Source organism: Zingiber officinale, chromosome 3B (assembly GCF_018446385.1).
Source record: "Zingiber officinale cultivar Zhangliang chromosome 3B, Zo_v1.1, whole genome shotgun sequence".
Classification (NCBI taxonomy): Eukaryota; Viridiplantae; Streptophyta; class Magnoliopsida; order Zingiberales; family Zingiberaceae; genus Zingiber; species Zingiber officinale.
Window position 1 is genome coordinate 55,899,464 of NC_055991.1, and position 21,045 is coordinate 55,920,508.

General features: G+C 43.6%; 14 non-coding genes and 2 pseudogenes across 14 annotated transcripts; all 16 read right to left on the reverse strand.

Moving 5' to 3' along the window:
* Positions 1-6,570: 6,570 nt before the first annotated feature.
* Positions 6,571-6,689, reverse strand: LOC121968960. The gene has a single exon (XR_006108465.1). It is a non-coding gene; the product is annotated as a 5S ribosomal RNA (ribosomal RNA).
* Positions 6,690-6,986: 297 nt separating this feature from the next.
* Positions 6,987-7,105, reverse strand: LOC121968926. Its single transcript, XR_006108439.1, has one exon. It is a non-coding gene; the product is annotated as a 5S ribosomal RNA (ribosomal RNA).
* A 700-nt stretch (positions 7,106-7,805) lies between these two features.
* LOC121968949 lies at positions 7,806-7,924 on the reverse strand. Its single transcript, XR_006108457.1, has one exon. It is a non-coding gene; the product is annotated as a 5S ribosomal RNA (ribosomal RNA).
* A 275-nt stretch (positions 7,925-8,199) lies between these two features.
* Positions 8,200-8,318, reverse strand: LOC121968819. The gene has a single exon (XR_006108354.1). It is a non-coding gene; the product is annotated as a 5S ribosomal RNA (ribosomal RNA).
* A 996-nt stretch (positions 8,319-9,314) lies between these two features.
* LOC121968685 lies at positions 9,315-9,414 on the reverse strand (annotated as a pseudogene).
* A 2,977-nt stretch (positions 9,415-12,391) lies between these two features.
* On the reverse strand, positions 12,392-12,510 carry LOC121968659. The gene has a single exon (XR_006108255.1). It is a non-coding gene; the product is annotated as a 5S ribosomal RNA (ribosomal RNA).
* Positions 12,511-12,807: 297 nt separating this feature from the next.
* Positions 12,808-12,926, reverse strand: LOC121968767. The gene has a single exon (XR_006108304.1). It is a non-coding gene; the product is annotated as a 5S ribosomal RNA (ribosomal RNA).
* A 697-nt stretch (positions 12,927-13,623) lies between these two features.
* Positions 13,624-13,742, reverse strand: LOC121968832. Its single transcript, XR_006108364.1, has one exon. It is a non-coding gene; the product is annotated as a 5S ribosomal RNA (ribosomal RNA).
* A 263-nt stretch (positions 13,743-14,005) lies between these two features.
* LOC121968886 lies at positions 14,006-14,124 on the reverse strand. The gene has a single exon (XR_006108404.1). It is a non-coding gene; the product is annotated as a 5S ribosomal RNA (ribosomal RNA).
* A 688-nt stretch (positions 14,125-14,812) lies between these two features.
* LOC121968984 lies at positions 14,813-14,931 on the reverse strand. Its single transcript, XR_006108485.1, has one exon. It is a non-coding gene; the product is annotated as a 5S ribosomal RNA (ribosomal RNA).
* Positions 14,932-15,204: 273 nt separating this feature from the next.
* LOC121968878 lies at positions 15,205-15,323 on the reverse strand. Its single transcript, XR_006108399.1, has one exon. It is a non-coding gene; the product is annotated as a 5S ribosomal RNA (ribosomal RNA).
* Positions 15,324-16,397: 1,074 nt separating this feature from the next.
* LOC121968866 lies at positions 16,398-16,516 on the reverse strand. Its single transcript, XR_006108391.1, has one exon. It is a non-coding gene; the product is annotated as a 5S ribosomal RNA (ribosomal RNA).
* A 639-nt stretch (positions 16,517-17,155) lies between these two features.
* On the reverse strand, positions 17,156-17,268 carry LOC121968669 (annotated as a pseudogene).
* A 707-nt stretch (positions 17,269-17,975) lies between these two features.
* LOC121968996 lies at positions 17,976-18,094 on the reverse strand. Its single transcript, XR_006108495.1, has one exon. It is a non-coding gene; the product is annotated as a 5S ribosomal RNA (ribosomal RNA).
* A 288-nt stretch (positions 18,095-18,382) lies between these two features.
* Positions 18,383-18,501, reverse strand: LOC121968892. Its single transcript, XR_006108410.1, has one exon. It is a non-coding gene; the product is annotated as a 5S ribosomal RNA (ribosomal RNA).
* Positions 18,502-19,295: 794 nt separating this feature from the next.
* LOC121968666 lies at positions 19,296-19,414 on the reverse strand. Its single transcript, XR_006108258.1, has one exon. It is a non-coding gene; the product is annotated as a 5S ribosomal RNA (ribosomal RNA).
* Between the last annotated feature and the right edge of the window lie 1,631 nt (positions 19,415-21,045).

The window sequence follows — 21,045 nt, forward strand, 5'->3', positions numbered from 1 at the left end:
GAAGTCGTCTCCACCGGAATTTCTAGCGATTAGATTTGTAAGAAATCTAGCACACAAGGTAAGAAACCCCTCACCTGCAGTATAAGTAGCTTCCGTTTGATTATATGTTATTAGATTAGTTATATTGCAGATTTTTGTCGACGCATAGGGTGAATTCGACCCTCCTCGCAGATTTAGGGGTTTAGTGAGCACTTCTAGATGGGTTGGACACGTATTCCCTCTTCAGTTGGGGTTTTAGACGTTGTCGCGTGCCTAGAAGTGGTCTCCCTAATAGAGAGGAGAGTTCGGGCACGCTAGGTGTTCGATAAAATAGTTAGTTTAGCGGAAATGCACCTTCGGCATTTTTAACGACTCAGTTAGGTGCGTTAGAAGCATTTCTTCAGTATTTTCAGTTTACTACAGCTTATATGGATTAGATATCCAATGGGTGGGTTCCCACAGTCGCCTCTAGGTTTAGATAACCTAGCTCTAGGTTCAGATAACCTAGAAACAACCAAATATGCAAGTATTAGCTACTCAGTATTTTATTTTCAGTGGCACTGTACTGGATCAGATATCCATGGGTTGGACTCCCACAGTCGTCCCTAGGTTCAGACAACCTAGTTAACCCTACTACAGTCGGGACTTGCAAACCCGGGTCTAGTTAGGGATGCGCGCACAACAAGTACAGTTGCCGGGCCCAAACAGCAAGATTATGTATTTTCACTTATATCTATTAGCTTTCAAAGTTTATTCAGATATGTGACGATAGCATCAGAACAGCACTAGTTCAGTTTCAGTTCAGTTTTCAGCATAGTTTATTCTAGTTGATGCCATGATATGATTATATGCTTAGTTTATGATGCATGCCATGTTCAGTGTTTATACCATGTTTCAGTATGTCATGCTTTAGTGAGCTCAATGCATGTTTTCAAATAGCATGATTTCTAAAGCATATTTGCATCGCTTGCATGTTTTGTGAGGTAGATGGTTTCTTACTAAGTTTTTTTTAGCTTACAGATACTATTTTCCTTATACTGCAGATAAAGGTAAAGGTAAGATGGTTTAGCGGAGGCTGGAGGGCAATGCGCAGAAGATGTGTGTGGGCAGGGACTTGGAATAGAGATCTTGGGGAACCTTAGCAAACTTTGTTTTAAACATTAGAACTTTTCAGTGTTTTTATCATTTTGCACTTTAGTATATAAATTGCTATGAATCCGTTAGCCATGCACTTCATTATGCTTAGAACACCTCTCTTATGTTGTTAGAATGTTAGTTGTTGTCGTTAGAGTGTTTCTTAGCCATTTTAGCACTTGTAATGTGATTTAGGCACGAAACAGTGCTGAAATCAGAGCTTAACTGCATAATCAGAAACCCCAATCGATCGGTGGATCGATTGGGGGTTCCCAATCGATTAGCTGGTCGATTGGGTAATCTGTTCCGCGAACAGTAGATTTCTGGATCGATCCGCTGATCGATCCAGCCATTTCCGTCGCGAACAGAGAGCTCTGGGATCGATTGACCAGCCTGGATCGATCAGCAGATCGATCCAAATTATTGCCCGAGCACAGTAGCGTGCTGGATCGATCACTGGATTGATCCAACCCATGTCCCGGATACAGTAGCCCTCTGAATCGATCTCCGAATCGATTCGATCATTCCAATCGATCCGTGGATCGATTGAAAGGTCTGATATTAGCTAGAAACCCTTAGTTAAGTTCTTTGACCATAAGGGGAGGTAATAATGACATGAATAGCTTAGATTACACCCCTTAGCACATGTAGAACCGAGAAATGATTATATTTAGCAAAAATTTTAATTGGTACAGCTTCCGCACTTAGTTTAATGATGGTCATGGATTAGTTAGCACAGCAATGTTGTGACGATCGGCCATGTGACCTAGTCGAAGGCGGTCACATAACAAGGCTATGTTTGGTTCCGGGTGACGGTGGGAGTATTCTCATTAGCCTTTAAGGTGGCTATCTCCTTGTTGTTCTTCTAGTCGCTCGAATCGAGCCACCACGTCAGAAGGTGCGGGAGGCACCCAACTCGCCTCTTCCGGGGCTCGAGTTGGTGCCCTTCTAGTCAAGGCCCTCGTGCCATTTCTAAAGGAACAAAGGACATACATAACTAAAGCAGCATGTTTACATAGCTAATACTATCATGTTAGTTACCATCACAAATAAGCATACTTCAGTTATCTACAAACATGAAAGCAATAACATAACAAAGTGAGCGGTATTCTTACTTGGAAGCTGCAGGTTCAATGCTGATGTGTGTGTAGGAAATATGGAACTCTGTTCTGATACCACTCTGTAACGACCCGCCTTCTACTAACTAGGCTGTAAGGCCGGACCGTCACAATATGCTGTGCTAAACTATATCCATGACCATCACTAAGTTTAGGTGCGGAAAACTGTACCAAATTAAAACTTTACTAAGTTAATCCAAGTTCTTGGCCCTACATGTGCTAAGGGATGCAATCTAAGGTATACATGGCATATCCTGCATCCCCTATGGTCAAGAAGCTGAATTACTAGGTCTCTTGGTCGAAACCCAACTTCCCAATCGATCCAGATTGAACTCAATCGATTGCAAGCTGTTGGATCGATACATGGATCGATTCAGATCGCTACTGTGCTCGGGGTATACTCTGGATCGATTAGCTGATCGATCCAGACTGGCCAATCGATTCCAGAGCTCTCTGTTCGCGGGAGCGATTTCCCGATCGATCGAACGATCGATCCCTGAACTCTCTGTTTGCGATAGAATGTGACTGGATCGATCGGCTGATCGATCCAGAAGCTTACTGTTCGCGGAACCAGGCTCCCAATCGATCCACTGATCGATTGAGGGCCCCCAATCGATCCACTGATCGATTGGGGTTTCTGATTTCGCAACAAACTCTGATTTCAGCACTGTTTCGTGCCAAACTCACATACACAAATTCTAAAATAACTGGAAAACATTCTAATAGCAAACAACTAACATTCTAAACATGGTTACTAACAAGCTAAGCAGATTTTCTATAATTTCATGCATTTAGATAACTAAATAGGCAAAGAGTAACATAATAAGAAGCACTAAGTTCTTGAATATTCTAGTTCTTCCAAGGTCTTTATTCCAGGTTCCATCCACACACATCTTCCTTGCATTGACCTCCAGCCTCCACTATTCCATCTTTCCTTTACCTTTATCTACAGTATAAGGAAAAGAGTATCTGTAAGCTTGAGAGCTTAGTAAGAAATCATCTACCTCACAAAACATGCATACGATACGATTTATGCTTTGAAAATATGCTATTTGAAATACGCACTGAATATGCTAAAGCATGGCATGACAGACAAAACATAGAAATGAGAAACTGATCATGGCAATAAGTGCTAATCATAAAATATCATGTTGTATCAATAGAAACTAGCCTGATACAAAAGCTGAGCTAAGCTAATACTAAACTGATGCTAAAGCTGTACTGAGTTCACATAACTATGTTGTGAAGTTTTGAAAACTATATTCATAAGTAGATTAAAGTAGTAATCATTCTGCTGATGGGCCCGGTATCTGTACGTGCTATACGCGCATCCCTAATTAAACCCGGGTTTGTAAGTCCCGAATTTAGTAGGGTTACTAGGTTATCTGAACCTAGGGACGACTATGGGAGCCCAACCCAATGGATATCTAATCCAGTACAGTGCCACTGAGAAAGTAAAATACTGAACATAAGCTAATAATTCTTGTCTTGCTTTTACTAGGTTGTCTAACCCAGAACTAGGTTATCTGAACCTAGGGGCAACTGTGGGAGCCCACCCATTGGACGTCTAGTCCCATAAAAGCTGTAGCAAGACTAAATAAGCTGTAAAAATACTTCTATTGCATTCATCTAAGCTATTAAAATGCCTATGGTGGCATTTAACTGAGCTAAGCATTTAATCAAACGCTTGATGTGCGCTAATTCACACCCTATTACTGAAAATCTGCATACGGCTAAAACAATGCATTCAAACATACGACTAGCTACTTATATTGCAGGTGAGGGGTTTCTTACCTCCTGCGCTAGTTTTCTTACGATTCTAATCGCTAAATTCCCGGAGAAGACGATCCTTTTGACGATCTTCTCGCGTCTATGCGTTCCTCTCGCGGAGGGGAGCGTCCCCGTATCCAAGATGTCACCGGAAGAAGCCCTTGGGACCCTAGGGATGGAGCCCTAGGCATGCTTGTGGTTGGAGCCGAGAAGGGGAACGGAAGAAGAGAGGGCGGCGTGATTAGGGTGAGGGAGAGGAGAAGTTGCGTTAAAACAAATATCAAACTCCTCACTTAATTCCCTTTTTATATTAAGTGATAATTTCGGCCCAACTTACACATAAATATTATTGGTCCCCTTTCCTTTCAGCACAGCCCTGCTGGGTTCACTTGGTTACTAAAGCTATCTATAAGACATAGGGCCTCATAGGTCTCGGGTTCAATTCCCGCGTAGGCTATTTCACGATTCTATTTATTTTTGCTATTTCTGCTACCCTAAAAATTCTGTAAAAATATCCTAAAATTCGAGAAAAATACTAGGATATTTATAAAAGTATTTCAAGAATTTTCGAGCGTTACAATCCCCTATACCTTATAAAAAGTTCTTCCTCGAACTTAGAATAACTCTGGATACTTCTGTCTCATACTGGCTTCTGTCTCCCAAGTTGCCTCTTCTGCTGTGTGACTTTGCCAAATAACTTTTACTAATGGTACCTCCTTGTTCCGTAATTTCTTAACTGCTCGGTCTATTATTTGAATAGGCCGACTATCATAGCTGAGGTCTTCGCGGACTGGTACCGACTGGGGCTAATCACCTAGGTGGCATCTGGGATATGTTTCTTCAGCATAGAGACATGAAATACATTATGGATGGCTGACATCTCCTGTGGTAGCTCTAGCTCATATGCTACCTTGCCAACTCTTCTAGTGATAAGGTATGGTCCCACATATCTGGGACTTAGTTTGCCCTTCTTCCCAAAACGCATTACTCCCTTCATGGGAGCTACTCTGAGGAACACTGAATCCCCAACTGAAAACTCTAAGGGTCTGCGCCGTGTATCAGCATAGCTTTTCTGGCGGCTCTGAGCTGTCTCTATCCTCTGGCGGATCTGCTGTATAGCTGCTGTGGTATCTGCCACTAGATCTGTCTGAAGTTCTAGTTCTTTCTGTTCACCACTCTCATACCAGCAGATTGGAGATCTACACCTCCGCCCATAGAGAGCCTCGTAAGGTGCCATACCGATAGTGGCCTGATAGCTATTGTTGTATGCAAATTCTGCTAAACTCAGATATTTGCACCAACTTCCCTTGAAGTCTAGGGCACATGCGCGGAGCATATCTTCAAGTACTGATTTACTCGTCTGGCCCCACCATCTCGAGGATGGAAAGTTGTAATTTTAACTGTGTCTAACAAGCTAGACACTCCCGTAAGTGTGATGTGAATCACTGCCTCTGCTCGAAATAATGGTCCGTGGGACTCCATGTAGTCCGACGATCTCCTTGAGATACAACCGAGCTAGCTGCTCCATGGAGTAGGATATCCCGATAGCTAAGAAGTGGGCTGATTTAGTTTTGTCAACTATTACCCGATGGCATCGAAACCATTTGTGGTTCGGTAGTCCCACTATGAAATCCATAGAAATGTCTTCCCACTTCCATTCTCGGATCTGGATAGGCCGCAGGACTCCTCCTCGTCTCGTATTCGCTTGACCCTCCGACAGTCGCACAAGTGCTAACGATTCTAGCGATGTCTCTTTTCATCCCGGCCACCAAAAACTTTCATGTCCTGGTACATCTTGGTGGAACCTGAATGCATCGCATAAGGAGTCCGTGAGCCTCGTCTAAAATCTTCTTCTTTAGTTCCTCCGATCGGAACATGTAGTATGTCATCAAGTATAATACCCCACCATCTGACACTCAATTCTCTACTTCGATTCCGCTAACCCTTGCTTGATTTTCTGAATTTCGGGATCCCGCTCCTGAGCTGTATGGATATCACCAAGCAAGGTGGATTCTAATGTCATAGTAGAGAGTTGTCCAACTATGAGTTCGAGACCAAAATCTGTGATCTCTCTGTAGGGGCGTGACATCGCTAGGGATCGAAAGCATCGACTTTCTCGCTAAGTGCCACCGCCACTTATTAGCTTTTCCTGAGTGGTAGAGGATGTCTATGTCGTAGTCTTTAACCGGCTCTAGCCATCTACGATGTCGCATATTCAGATCCTTCTGAGTGAAGAAGTACTTCAGACTCTGATGATCTGTATATACTCTACACTGAGCTCCATATAAGTAATGTCTCAAAATTTTGAGAGCGAACACTACTGCTGCAAGCTCGAGGTCATGAGTAGGGTAGTTCCTCTCATAATCCTTGAGTTGTCTGGAGGCATAGGCGATCACCTTGCCATTTTGCATCAGTACTGCTCCTAATCCCAACTTAGAGGCTTCCCGGCGGTCTGCGCCACCTTCCGGAGATCCGGATAGTCACATCAACATTTAATCAACCCGCGAAAAATAGACCCGCTGATAACACATTTTTATTCCCAAAAAAAAATATAAATAAAAATAAAAATTAGGTGCAACACGAGGACTTCCCAGGGGGTCACCCATCCTAGTACAGCTCTCGCCCAAGCACGCTTAACTTCGGAGTTCTGATGGGATACGGTGCATTAGTGCTGGTATGATCGCACCCATCCTTTCTCCCACACGCCCCCTATTTAAACCGCCAACGGCCCTCGCGCGAATCAACCCTCCGCCGCCGCCGCCCTCCCTCCCCCCGACGAAACAACCAGACAACAAAAATCGAAAAATTAAAAGTTAAATAAACAAACCACCGCAGCTTCCCATGCGGTCGCCGCCGCCTTTTCCGGGGGAAGGGAACGCAAAATTAAATAAATAAAAAATTAACAAATAAACAACCCACGGAAAATAGACACACTAATAACACGTTTTTCTTAAAATAATAATAATAATAATACTAAAACAAAAATAGGTGCAACACGAGGACTTCCCAGGGGGGCACCCATCCTAGTACTGCTCTCGCCCAAGCACGCTTAGCTTCGGAGTTCTGATGGGATCCGGTGAATTAGTGCTGGTATGATCGCACCCATCCTCTCTACCACGCTCTCCCTATTTAAACCGCCAACGGCCCTCGCACGAATCAACCCTCCCGCAAGCAAACAGTACAACGCCTCCCGCTAAAAAAACAAATAAATAAATCAAGGCGACGCACTGATAACTGCCATAATTATAAGTTGAAATCCAATCCATAAAAAACAAGAACTACGATAACAAAACTCGCAATACGAATCCAACTCAATAAGCATGATAAAAAAAATCAACAATTAACCATTGGATCAAATCTGAAGCGAACTGATCATAGGGCTCAGATATAATTAATTCTCGTCGTTCATCAAGATCTGGCTGATTCAAGTCAATCTGTGTAGATCTCCGATGATCAGAGCCGTTCATTAAGATCAGAGCCGTCCTGACCATTCAACTAGTTCCGGCCGATCTTGACCGTTCACTCAGATTTAACCTCATCAATTTACCACGATCCGAGGATGTAAAATTGACGAAGCGCTACCGCGAATCCTCAACCCTCCCCCCCCGACGAAAAAAACCTGAAAACAACAGCAAACGAACAAAAATCAACCGTTAAATAAACAAACCGTCGCGGCTTCCCGGCGGTCTGCGCCACCTTCCGGGGATCCGGATAGTCACATCAACATTTAATCAACCCACGAAAAATAGACCCGCTGATAACACATTTTTATTCCCAAAAAAAAATATAAATAAAAATAAAAATTAGGTGCAACACGAGGACTTCCAAGGGGGTCACCCATCCTAGTACTGCTCTCGCCCAAGCACGCTTAACTTCGGAGTTCTAATGGGATCCGGTGCATTAATGCTGGTATGATCGCACACATCCTTTCTCCCACACGCTCGCGCGAATCAACCCTCCGCCGCCGCCGCCCTCCCTCCCCCCGACGAAACAACCAGACAACAAAAATCGAAAAATTAAAAGTTAAATAAACAAACCACCGCAGCTTCCCATGCGGTCGCCGCCGCCTTTTCCGGGGGAAGGGAACGCAAAATTAAATAAATAAAAAATTAACAAATAAACAACCCACGGAAAATAGACACACTAATAACACGTTTTTCTTAAAATAATAATAATAATAATAATACTAAAACAAAAATAGGTGCAACACGAGGACTTCCCAGGGGATCACCCATCCTAGTACTACTCTCGCCCAAGCACGCTTAACTTCGGAGTTCTGATGGGATCCGGTGTATTAGTGCTGGTATGATCGCACCCATCCTCTCTACCACGCTCTCCCTATTTAAACCGCCAACGGCCCTCGCACGAATCAACCCTCCCGCAAGCAAACAGTACAACGCCTCCCGCTAAAAAAACAAATAAATAAATCAAGGCGACGCACTGATAACTGCCATAATTATAAGTTGAAATCCAATCCATAAAAAACAAGAACTACGATAACAAAACTCGCAATACGAATCCAACTCAATAAGCATGATAAAAAAAAAATCAACAATTAACCATTGGATCAAATCTGAAGCGAACTGATCATAGGGCTCAGATATAATTAATTCTCGCCGTTCATCAAGATCTGGCTGATTCAAGTCAATCTGTGTAGATCTCCGATGATCAGAGCCGTTCATTAAGATCAGAGCCGTCCTGACCATTCAACTAGTTCCGGCCGATCTTGACCGTTCACTCAGATTTAACCTCATCAATTTACCACGATCCGAGGATGTAAAATTGACGAAGCGCTACCGCGAATCCTCAACCCTCCCCCCCGACGAAAAAAACCTGAAAACAACAGCAAACGAACAAAAATCAACCGTTAAATAAACAAACCGTCGCGGCTTCCCGGCGGTCTGCGCCACCTTCCGGGGATCCGAATAGTCACATCAACATTTAATCAACCCGCGAAAAATAGACCCGCTGATAACTCATTTTAAAAAATATAAATAAAATAAAAAATTAGGTGCAACACGAGGACTTCCTGTGTGTCAATCCTAGCATCTCATCTGTAATACGCTTAAAGTATGGGATCCGGTGCATTAGTGCTGGTATGATCGCACCCATCCTTTCTCCCACACGCCCCTATTTAAACCGCCAACGCCCTCGCGAATCAACCCTCCGCCGCCCTCCCTCCCCCGACGAAACAACAACCACCTTTTCCGGAAGGAACGAAATTAAATAAATAAAAATTAACAAATAAACAACCCACGGAAATACACACTAATAACACGTTCTTAAAATAATAATAATAATAATACAAAAAAATAGGTGCAACACGAGGACTTCCAAGGGGTCACCAATCCTAATACTGCTCTCGCCCAAGCACGCTTAACTTCGATGCATTAGTGCTGGTATGATCGCACCCATCCTCCCTACCCACGCCTCCCTATTTAAACCGCCAACGGCCCTCGCGCGAATCAACCCTCCCGCAAGCAAACAGACAACGCCTCCTAAAAAAATAAATAAATAAATCAAGGCGACGACCGATAACTGCCATAATTATAAGTTGAAATCCAATCCATAAAAACAAGAACTACGATAACAAAACTCGCAATACGAATCCAACTCAATAAGCATGATGAAAAAATCAACAATTAACCATTGGATCAAATCAAGCGGTAACCGATCATAGGGCTCGGATATAATTAATTTACTGCTCATCAAGATCCGCTGATTCAAGTCAACTGTAGATCTCCATGATCCGAGCTTCATTAAGATCGAGTCGCCACTCGACCTCATCAATTTACCACGATCTGACCGCTCGGACCTTCCGGATCCGATAATCCTCAACCTCGTCAACCCGAAACAACAAAGAACAAAATCAACCGTTATAATAAACTGTCATCCGGCTGTCTCTCCACCTTCAGGATCCAATAGTCACATCAACATTTAATCAACCGACTCAATGAGCAACACATTTTATTCCCAAAAACTCCCAAGCAAATAAGTATAACGCCTCCCGCATTAGTGCCGGTAAAACAAATAAATCAACCCCCAAGCAAACAAAGACGCTAACAAATAAATAAATCAAGGCGACGCACTGATAACTGCCATAATTATAAGTTGAAATCCAATCCATAAAAAACAAGAACTACGATAACAAAACTCGCAATACGAATCCAACTCAATAAGCATGATAAAAAAAAATCAACAATTAACCATTGGATCAAATCTGAAGCGAACTGATCATAGGGCTCAGATATAATTAATTCTCGCCGTTCATCAAGATCCGGCTGATTCAAGTCAATCTGTGTAGATCTCCGATGATCGGAGCCGTTCATTAAGATCAGAGCCGTCCTGACCATTCAACTAGTTCCGACCGATCTTGACCGTTCACTCAGATTTAACCTCATCAATTTACCACGATCCGTAAATAAATTACCGCGAATGCTCAACCTCCCGACGACTAAAAACTGAAAACAACAAAGAAACGAACAAAAAACGTTACAAACTGTGTCATGGCTTCCTATTGCTTCCTTCCGGATCCGGATAGTCACATCAACATTTAATCAACCCAAAATAGACTCCATCGATAACACATTTTATTCCCAAAAATATAAATAAAAATAAAATTAGGTGCAACACGAGTTCGGGTCACCCATCCTATTATCGCTATTAATCAAACACGCTTAACTTGAGTTCATGGGAATTCCCAATACATTATCGCATCCTTTTCCACACGCCAACCGAACCGCCCTCGCAATCCAATCCACACGCCTCGCCCGCCCGCCCTCCCTCCCGACGAAACAACCGCACAACAAAATCGAAAAATTAAAAGTTAAATAAACAAACCACCGCAGCTTCCCGTGAGGCCAAGGATTAAATAAATAAAAATTAACAAATAAACCCCACGGAAAGACACACTAATAACACGTTTTAAATAATAATAATAATAATACTAAAACAAAAATAGGTGCAACACGAGGACTTCCCAGGGGGTCACCCAAAGCACGCTTAACTTCGGAGTTCGATGGGATCCGGTGCATTAGTGCCGGTATGATCGCACCCATCTTCTCTACCACGCCCTCCCTATTTAAACCGCCAACCGCCCTCCCGCAAGCAAACAGTACAACGCCTCCCGCTAAAAAAACAAATAAATAAATCAAGGCGACGCACTGATAACTGCCATAATTATAAGTTGAAATCCAATCCATAAAAAACAAGAACTACGATAACAAAACTCGCAATACGAATCCAACTCAATAAGCATGATAAAAAAAAATCAACAATTAACCATTGGATCAAATCTGAAGCGAACTGATCATAGGGCTCAGATATAATTAATTCTCGCCGTTCATCAAGATCTGGCTGATTCAAGTCAATCTGTGTAGATCTCCGATGATCAGAGCCGTTCATTAAGATCAGAGCCGTCCTGACCATTCAACTAGTTCCGGCCGATCTTGACCGTTCACTCAGATTTAACCTCATCAATTTACCACGATCCGAGGATGTAAAATTGACGAAGCGCTACCGCGAATCCTCAACCCTCCCCCCCCCCGACGAAAAAAACCTGAAAACAACAGCAAACGAACAAAAATCAACCGTTAAATAAACAAACTGTCGCGGCTTCCCGGCGGTCTGCGCCACCTTCCGGGGATCCGGATAGTCACATCAACATTTAATCAACCCGCGAAAAATAGACCCGCTGATAACACATTTTTATTCCCAAAAAAAAATATAAATAAAAATAAAAATTAGGTGCAACACGAGGACTTCCTATTTAAACCGCCAACGGCCCTCGCACGAATCAACCCTCCCGCAAGCAAACAGTACAACGCCTCCCGCTAAAAAAACAAATAAATAAATCAAGGCGACGCACTGATAACTGCCATAATTATAAGTTGAAATCCAATCCATAAAAAACAAGAACTACGATAACAAAACTCGCAATACGAATCCAACTCAATAAGCATGATAAAAAAAAATCAACAATTAACCATTGGATCAAATCAAGATCCGGCTGATTCAAGTCAATCTGTGTAGATCTCCGATGATCAGAGCCGTTCATTAAGATCAGAGCCGTCCTGACCATTCAACTAGTTCCGGCCGATCTTGACCGTTCACTCAGATTTAACCTCATCAATTTACCACGATCCGAGGATGTAAAATTGACGAAGCGCTACCGCGAATCCTCAACCCTCCCCCCGACGAAAAAAACCTGAAAACAACAGCAAACGAACAAAAATCAACCGTTAAATAAACAAACCGTCGCGGCTTCCCGGCGGTCTGCGCCACCTTCCGGGGATCCGGATAGTCACATCAACATTTAATCAACCCGCGAAAATAGACCCACTGATAACACATTTTTATTCCCAAAAAAAAATATAAATAAAAATAAAAATTAGGTGCAACACGAGGACTTCCCAGGGGGTCACCCATCCTAGTACTGCTCTCGCCCAAGCACGCTTAACTTCGGAGTTCTGATGGGATCCGGTGCATTAGTGCTGGTATGATCGCACCCATCCTTTCTCCCACACGCCCCCTATTTAAACCGCCAACGGCCCTCGCGCGAATCAACCCTCCGCCGCCGCCGCCCTCCCTCCCCCCGACGAAACAACCAGACAACAAAAATCGAAAAATTAAAAGTTAAATAAACAAACCACCGCAGCTTCCCATGCGGTCGCCGCCGCCTTTTCCGGGGGAAGGGAACGCAAAATTAAATAAATAAAAAATTAACAAATAAACAACCCACGGGAAATAGACACACTAATAACACGTTTTTCTTAAAATAATAATAATAATAATACTAAAACAAAAATAGGTGCAACACGAGGACTTCCCAGGGGGTCACCCATCCTAGTACTGCTCTCGCCCAAGCACGCTTAACTTCGGAGTTCTGATGGGATCCGGTGCATTAGTGCTGGTATGATCGCACCCATCCTCTCTGCCACGCTCTCCCTATTTAAACCGCCAACCGCCCTCCCTCGCGCGAATCGACCCTCCGCCGCCAAACCCCTCCCTCCCGCTAAAAAAACAAATAAATAAATCAAGGCGACGCACTGATAACTGCCATAATTATAAGTTGAAATCCAATCCATAAAAAACAAGAACTACGATAACAAAACTCGCAATACGAATCCAACTCAATAAGCATGATAAAAAAAATCAACAATTAACCATTGGATCAAATCTGAAGCGAACTGATCATAGGGCTCAGATATAATTAATTCTCGTCGTTCATCAAGATCTGGCTGATTCAAGTCAATCTGTGTAGATCTCCGATGATCAGAGCCGTTCATTAAGATCAGAGCCGTCCTGACCATTCAACTAGTTCCGGCCGATCTTGACCGTTCACTCAGATTTAACCTCATCAATTTACCACGATCCGAGGATGTAAAATTGACGAAGCGCTACCGCGAATCCTCAACCCTCCCCCCGACGAAAAAAACCTGAAAACAACAGCAAACGAACAAAAATCAACCGTTAAATAAACAAACCGTCGCGGCTTCCCGGCGGTCTGCGCCACCTTCCGGGGATCCGGATAGTCACATCAACATTTAATCAACCCGCGAAAAATAGACCCGCTGATAACACATTTTTATTCCCAAAAAAAAATATAAATAAAAATAAAAATTAGGTGCAACACGAGGACTTCCCAGGGGGTCACCCATCCTAGTACTGCACTCGCCCAAGCACGCTTAACTTCGGAGTTCTGATGGGATCCGGTGCATTAGTGCTGGTATGATCGCACCCATCCTTTCTCCCACACGCCCCCTATTTAAACCGCCAACGGCCCTCGCGCGAATCAACCCTCCGCCGCCGCCCTCCCTCCCCCCGACGAAACAACCAGACAACAAAAATCGAAAAATTAAAAGTTAAATAAACAAACCACCGCAGCTTCCCATGCGGTCGCCGCCGCCTTTCCGGGAAAAAACAAATCAACCGATAATAAACATACACGAGCACTTTTTCCTTTACCAAAAAATTTAAAAAAATAATACACGAAAAATAAAAATTAGGTGCAACACGAGGACTTCCCAGGGGGTCACCCATCCTAGTACTGCTCTCGCCCAAGCACGCTTAACTTCGGAGTTCTGATGGGATCCGGTGCATTAGTGCTGGTATGATCGCACCCATCCTTTCTCCCACACGCCCCCTATTTAAACCGCCAACGGCCCTCGCGCGAATCAACCCTCCCGCAAGCAAACAGTACAACGCCTCCCGCTAAAAAAACAAATAAATAAATCAAGGCGACGCACTGATAACTGCCATAATTATAAGTTGAAATCCAATCCATAAAAAACAAGAACTACGATAACAAAACTCGCAATACGAATCCAACTCAATAAGCATGATAAAAAAAAATCAACAATTAACCATTGGATTAAATCTGAAGCGAACTGATCATAGGGCTCAGATATAATTAATTCTCGCCCTTCATCAAGATCTGGCTGATTCAAGTCAATCTGTGTAGATCTCCGATGATCAGAGCCGTTCATTAAGATCAGAGCCGTCCTGACCATTCAACTAGTTCCGGCCGATCTTGACCGTTCACTCAGATTTAACCTCATCAATTTACCACGATCCGAGGATGTAAAATTGACAAAGCGCTACCGCGAATCCTCAACCCTCCCCCCGACGAAAAAAACCTGAAAACAACAACAAACGAACAAAAATCAACCGTTAAATAAACAAACCGTCGCGGCTTCCCGGCGGTCTGCGCCACCTTCCGGGGATCCGGATAGTCACATCAACATTTAATCAACCCGCGAAAAATAGACCCGCTGATAACACATTTTTATTCCCAAAAAAAAATAAAAAAATAGGTGCAACACGAGGACTTCCCAGGGGGTCACCCATCCTAGTACTGCTCTCGCCCAAGCACGCTTAACTTCGGAGTTCTGATGGGATCCGGTGCATTAGTGCTGGTATGATCGCACCCATCCTCTCTGCCACACTCTCCCTATTTAAACCGCCAACCGCCCTCCGCCGCCGCCCTCCCTCCCCCCGACGAAACAACCAGACAACAAAAATCGAAAAATTAAAAGTTAAATAAACAAACCACCAGCAGCTTCCCATGCGGTCGCCGCCGCCTTTTCCGGGGGAAGGGAACGCAAAATTAAATAAATAAAAAATTAACAAATAAACAACCCACGGAAAATAGACACACTAATAACACGTTTTTCTTAAAATAATAATAATACTAAAACAAAAATAGGTGCAACACGAGGACTTCCCAGGGGATCACCCATCCTAGTACTGCTCTCGCCCAAGCACGCTTAACTTCGGAGTTCTGATGGGATCCGGTGCATTAGTGCTGGTATGATCGCACCCATCCTCTCTACCACGCTCTCCCTATTTAAACCGCCAACGGCCCTCGCACGAATCAACCCTCCCGCAAGCAAACAGTACAACGCCTCCCGCTAAAAAAACAAATAAATAAATCAAGGCGACGCACTGATAACTGCCATAATTATAAGTTGAAATCCAATCCATAAAAAACAAGAACTACGATAACAAAACTCGCAATACGAATCCAACTCAATAAGCATGATAAAAAAAATCAACAATTAACCATTGGATCAAATATGAAGCGAACTGATCATAGGGCTCAGATATAATTAATTCTCGTCGTTCATCAAGATCTGGGTGATTCAAGTCAATCTGTGTAGATCTCCGATGATCAGAGCCGTTCATTAAGATCAGAGCCGTCCTGACCATTCAACTAGTTCCGGCCGATCTTGACCGTTCACTCAGATTTAACCTCATCAATTTACCACGATCCGAGGATGTAAAATTGACGAAGCGCTACCGCGAATCCTCAACCCTCCCCCCGACGAAAAAACCTGAAAACAACAACAAACGAAACAAAATCAACCGTTAAATAAACAAACCGTCGCGGCTTCCCGGCGGTCTGCGCCACCTTCCGGGGATCCGGATAGTCACATCAACATTTAATCAACCCGCGAAAATAGACCCACTGATAACACATTTTTATTCCCAAAAAAAAATATAAATAAAAATAAAAATTAGGTGCAACAACTCTCGCCCAAGCACGCTTAACTTCGGAGTTCTGATGGGATCCGGTGCATTAGTGCTGGTATGATCGCACCCATCCTTTCTCCCACACGCCCCCTATTTAAACCGCCAACGGCCCTCGCGCGAATCAACCCTCCGCCGCCGCCCTCCCTCCCCCCGACGAAACAACCAGACAACAAAAATCGAAAAATTAAAAGTTAAATAAACAAACCACCGCAGCTTCCCATGCGGTCGCCGCCGCCTTTTCCGGGGGAAGGGAACGCAAAATTAAATAAATAAAAAATTAACAAATAAACAACCCACGGGAAATAGACACACTAATAACACGTTTTTCTTAAAATAATAATAATAATAATACTAAAACAAAAATAGGTGCAACACGAGGACTTCCCAGGGGGTCACCCATCCTAGTACTGCTCTCGCCCAAGCACGCTTAACTTCGGAGTTCTGATGGGATCCGGTGCATTAGTGCTGGTATGATCGCACTCATCCTCTCTACCACGCTCTCCCTATTTAAACCGCCAACGGCCCTCGCACGAATCAACCCTCCCGCAAGCAAACAGTACAACGCCTCCCGCTAAAAAAACAAATAAATAAATCAAGGCGACGCACTGATAACTGCCATAATTATAAGTTGAAATCCAATCCATAAAAAACAAGAACTACGATAACAAAACTCGCAATACGAATCCAACTCAATAAGCATGATAAAAAAAAAATCAACAATTAACCATTGGATCAAATCTGAAGCGAACTGATCATAGGGCTCAGATATAATTAATTCTCGTCGTTCATCAAGATCAGAGCCGTCCTGACCATTCAACTAGTTCCGGCCGATCTTGACCGTTCACTCAGATTTAACCTCTTCAATTTACCACGATCCGAGGATGTAAAATTGACGAAGCGCTACCGCGAATCCTCAACCCTCCCCCCGACGAAAAAACCTGAAAACAACAACAGACGAAACAAAATCAACCGTTAAATAAACAAACCGTCGCGGCTTCCCGGCGGTCTGCGCCACCTTCCGGGGATCCGGATAGTCACATCAACATTTAATCAACCCGCGAAAAATAGACCCGCTGATAACTCATTTTTATTCGCAAAAAAATATAAATAAAAATAAAAATTAGGTGCAACACGAGGACTTCCGGGTCACCCATCCTAGTACTGCTCTCGCCCAAGCACGCTTAACTTCGGAGTTCGATGGGATCCGTGCATTAGTGCTGGTATGATCGCACCCATCCTTTCTCCCACAAGCTCCCTATTTAAACCGCCAACGGCCCTCGCGCGAATCAACCTTCCCGCAAGCAAACAGTACAACGCCTCCCGCTAAAAACAAATAAATAAATCAAGGCGACGCACTGATAACCGCCATAATTATAAGTTGAAATCCAATCCATAAAAAAACAAGAACTACGATAACAAAACTCGCAATACGAATCCAACTCAATAAGCATGATAAAAATCAACAATTAACCATTGGATTAAATCTGAAGCGAACTGATCAGCGAACTGATCATAGGGCTCAGATATAATTAATTCTCGCCGTTCATCAAGATCTGGCTGATTCAAGTCAATCTGTGTAGATCTCCGATGATCAGAGCCGTTCATTAAGATCAGAGCCGTCCTGACCATTCAACTAGTTCCGGCCGATCTTGACCGTTCACTCAGATTTAACCTCATCAATTTACCACGATCCGAGGATGTAAAATTGACGAAGCGCTACCGCGAATCCTCAACCCTCCCCCCCGACGAAAAAAACCTGAAAACAACAGCAAACGAACAAAAATCAACCGTTAAATAAACAAACCGTCGCGGCTTCCCGGCGGTCTGCGCCACCTTCCGGGGATCCGGATAGTCACATCAACATTTAATCAACCCGCGAAAAATAGACCCGCTGATAACACATTTTTATTCCCAAAAAAAAATATAAATAAAAATAAAAATTAGGTGCAACACGAGGACTTCCCAGGGGGTCACCCATCCTAGTACTGCTCTCGCCCAAGCACGCTTAACTTCGGAGTTCTGATGGGATCCGGTGCATTAGTGCTGGTATGATCGCACCCATCCTTTCTCCCACACGCCCCCTATTTAAACCGCCAACGGCCCTCGCGCGAATCAACCCTCCGCCGCCGCCCTCCCTCCCCCCGACGAAACAACCAGACAACAAAAATCGAAAAATTAAAAGTTAAATAAACAAACCACCGCAGCTTCCCATGCGGTCGCCGCCGCCTTTTCCGGGGGAAGGGAACGCAAAATTAAATAAATAAAAAATTAACAAATAAACAACCCACGGGAAATAGACACACTAATAACACGTTTTTCTTAAAATAATAATAATACTAAAACAAAAATAGGTGCAACACGAGGACTTCCCAGGGGATCACCCATCCTAGTACTGCTCTCGCCCAAGCACGCTTAACTTCGGAGTTCTGATGGGATCCGGTGCATTAGTGCTGGTATGATCGCACCCATCCTCTCTACCACGCTCTCCCTATTTAAACCGCCAACGGCCCTCGCACGAATCAACCCTCCCGCAAGCAAACAGTACAACGCCTCCCGCTAAAAAAACAAATAAATAAATCAAGGCGACGCACTGATAACTGCCATAATTATAAGTTGAAATCCAATCCATAAAAAACAAGAACTACGATAACAAAACTCGCAATACGAATCCAACTCAATAAGCATGATAAAAAAAAAATCAACAATTAACCATTGGATCAAATCTGAAGCGAACTGATCATAGGGCTCAGATATAATTAATTCTCGTCGTTCATCAAGATCTGGCTGATTCAAGTCAATCTGTGTAGATCTCCGATGATCAGAGCCGTTCATTAAGATCGAGCCGTCGACCATTCAACTAGTTCCGATCTTGTCTAGTAAAATTGACGAAGCGTTACCGCGAATCCTCAACCCTCCCCCCGACGATTAAGATCAGAGTCGTCCTGACCATTCAACTAGTTCCGGCCGATCTTGACCGTTCACTCAGATTTAACCTCATCAATTTACCACGATCCGAGGATGTAAAATTGACGAAGCGCTACCGCGAATCCTCAACCCTCCCCCCGACGAAAAAAACCTGAAAACAACAGCAAACGAACAAAAATCAACCGTTAAATAAACAAACCGTCGCGGCTTCCCGGCGGTCTGCGCCACCTTCCGGGGATCCGGATAGTCACATCAACATTTAATCAACCCGCGAAAAATAGACCCGCTGATAACACATTTTTATTCCCAAAAAAAAATATAAATAAAAATAAAAATTAGGTGCAACACGAGGACTTCCCAGGGGGTCACCCATCCTAGTACTGCTCTCGCCCAAGCACGCTTAACTTCGGAGTTCTGATGGGATCCGGTGCATTAGTGCTGGTATGATCGCACCCATCCTTTCTCCCACACGCCCCCTATTTAAACCGCCAACGGCCCTCGCGCGAATCAACCCTCCCGCAAGCAAACAGTACAACGCCTCCCGCTAAAAAAACAAATAAATAAATCAAGGCGACGCACTGATAACTGCCATAATTATAAGTTGAAATCCAATCCATAAAAAACAAGAACTACGATAACAAAACTCGCAATACGAATCCAACTCAATAAGCATGATAAAAAAAAATCAACAATTAACCATTGGATTAAATCTGAAGCGAACTGATCATAGGGCTCAGATATAATTAATTCTCGCCCTTCATCAAGATCGCCATTCAAGTCAATTGTAGATCTCCGATGATCGAGCTGCTCATTAAGATCGTGAGCCGCCCCGACCATTCAACTAGTTCCGACCGATCTTGACTTCACTCAGATTTAACCTCATCAATTTACCACGATCCGAGGATGTAAATTGACGAGCGCCACTCCAACTCCTCGACTTAAAACCCGAAACAACAAAGAAACTAACAAAATCAACGACTGTCACAAGCCCTTCGGTTCAAGGCTCACCTTCCGGGATCCGTCACATCAACATTTAATCAACCCGCAAAATAGACTCCATAACACATTTTATTCCCAAAAATATAAAAATTAGGTGCAACCGAGGACTTCCTGTGGGTCACCCATCCTAGATCGCGCTCGCCAAGCACGCTTAACTTGAGTTCATGGGATCCGCATGGCCATCCTTTCTCCCACGCCCCTATTTAAACCGCCAATCACCCTGGCCGAATCAACCCTCCGCTCCGCCGCCCCTCCTCCCCCGACGAAACAACCAGACAACAAAAATCAAAATTAAAAGTTAAATAAACAACCACCGCAGCTTCCCATGCGGTCTCTTGCTATTCACTTAACAAAATTAAATAAATAAAAATTAACAAATAAACAACCCACGGAAAATAGACACACTAATAACACGTTTTTCTTAAATAATAATAATAATAATACTAAAACAAAAATAGGTGCAACACGAGGACTTCCTGTGGGTCACCCATCCTAGATCGCTCTCGCCCAAAGACGCTTAACTCGGAGTTCGATGGGATCCGGTGCATTAGTGCCGTATGATCGCACCCATCCTCTACCACGCTCTCCCTATTTAAACCGCCAACGGCCCTCGCGCGAATCAACCCTCCCGCAAGCAAACAGTACAACGCCTCCCGCTAAAAAAACAAATAAATAAATCAAGGCGACGCACTGATAACTGCCATAATTATAAGTTGAAATCCAATCCATAAAAAACAAGAACTACGATAACAAAACTCGCAATACGAATCCAACTCAATAAGCATGATAAAAAAAAATCAACAATTAACCATTGGATTAAATCTGAAGCGAACTGATCATAGGGCTCAGATATAATTAATTCTCGCCCTTCATCAAGATCTGGCTGATTCAAGTCAATCTGTGTAGATCTCCGATGATCAGAGCCGTTCATTAAGATCAGAGCCGTCCTGACCATTCAACTAGTTCCGGCCGATCTTGACCGTTCACTCAGATTTAACCTCATCAATTTACCACGATCCGAGGATGTAAAATTGACGAAGCGCTACCGCGAATGCTCAACCCTCCCCCCCCGACGAAAAAAACCTGA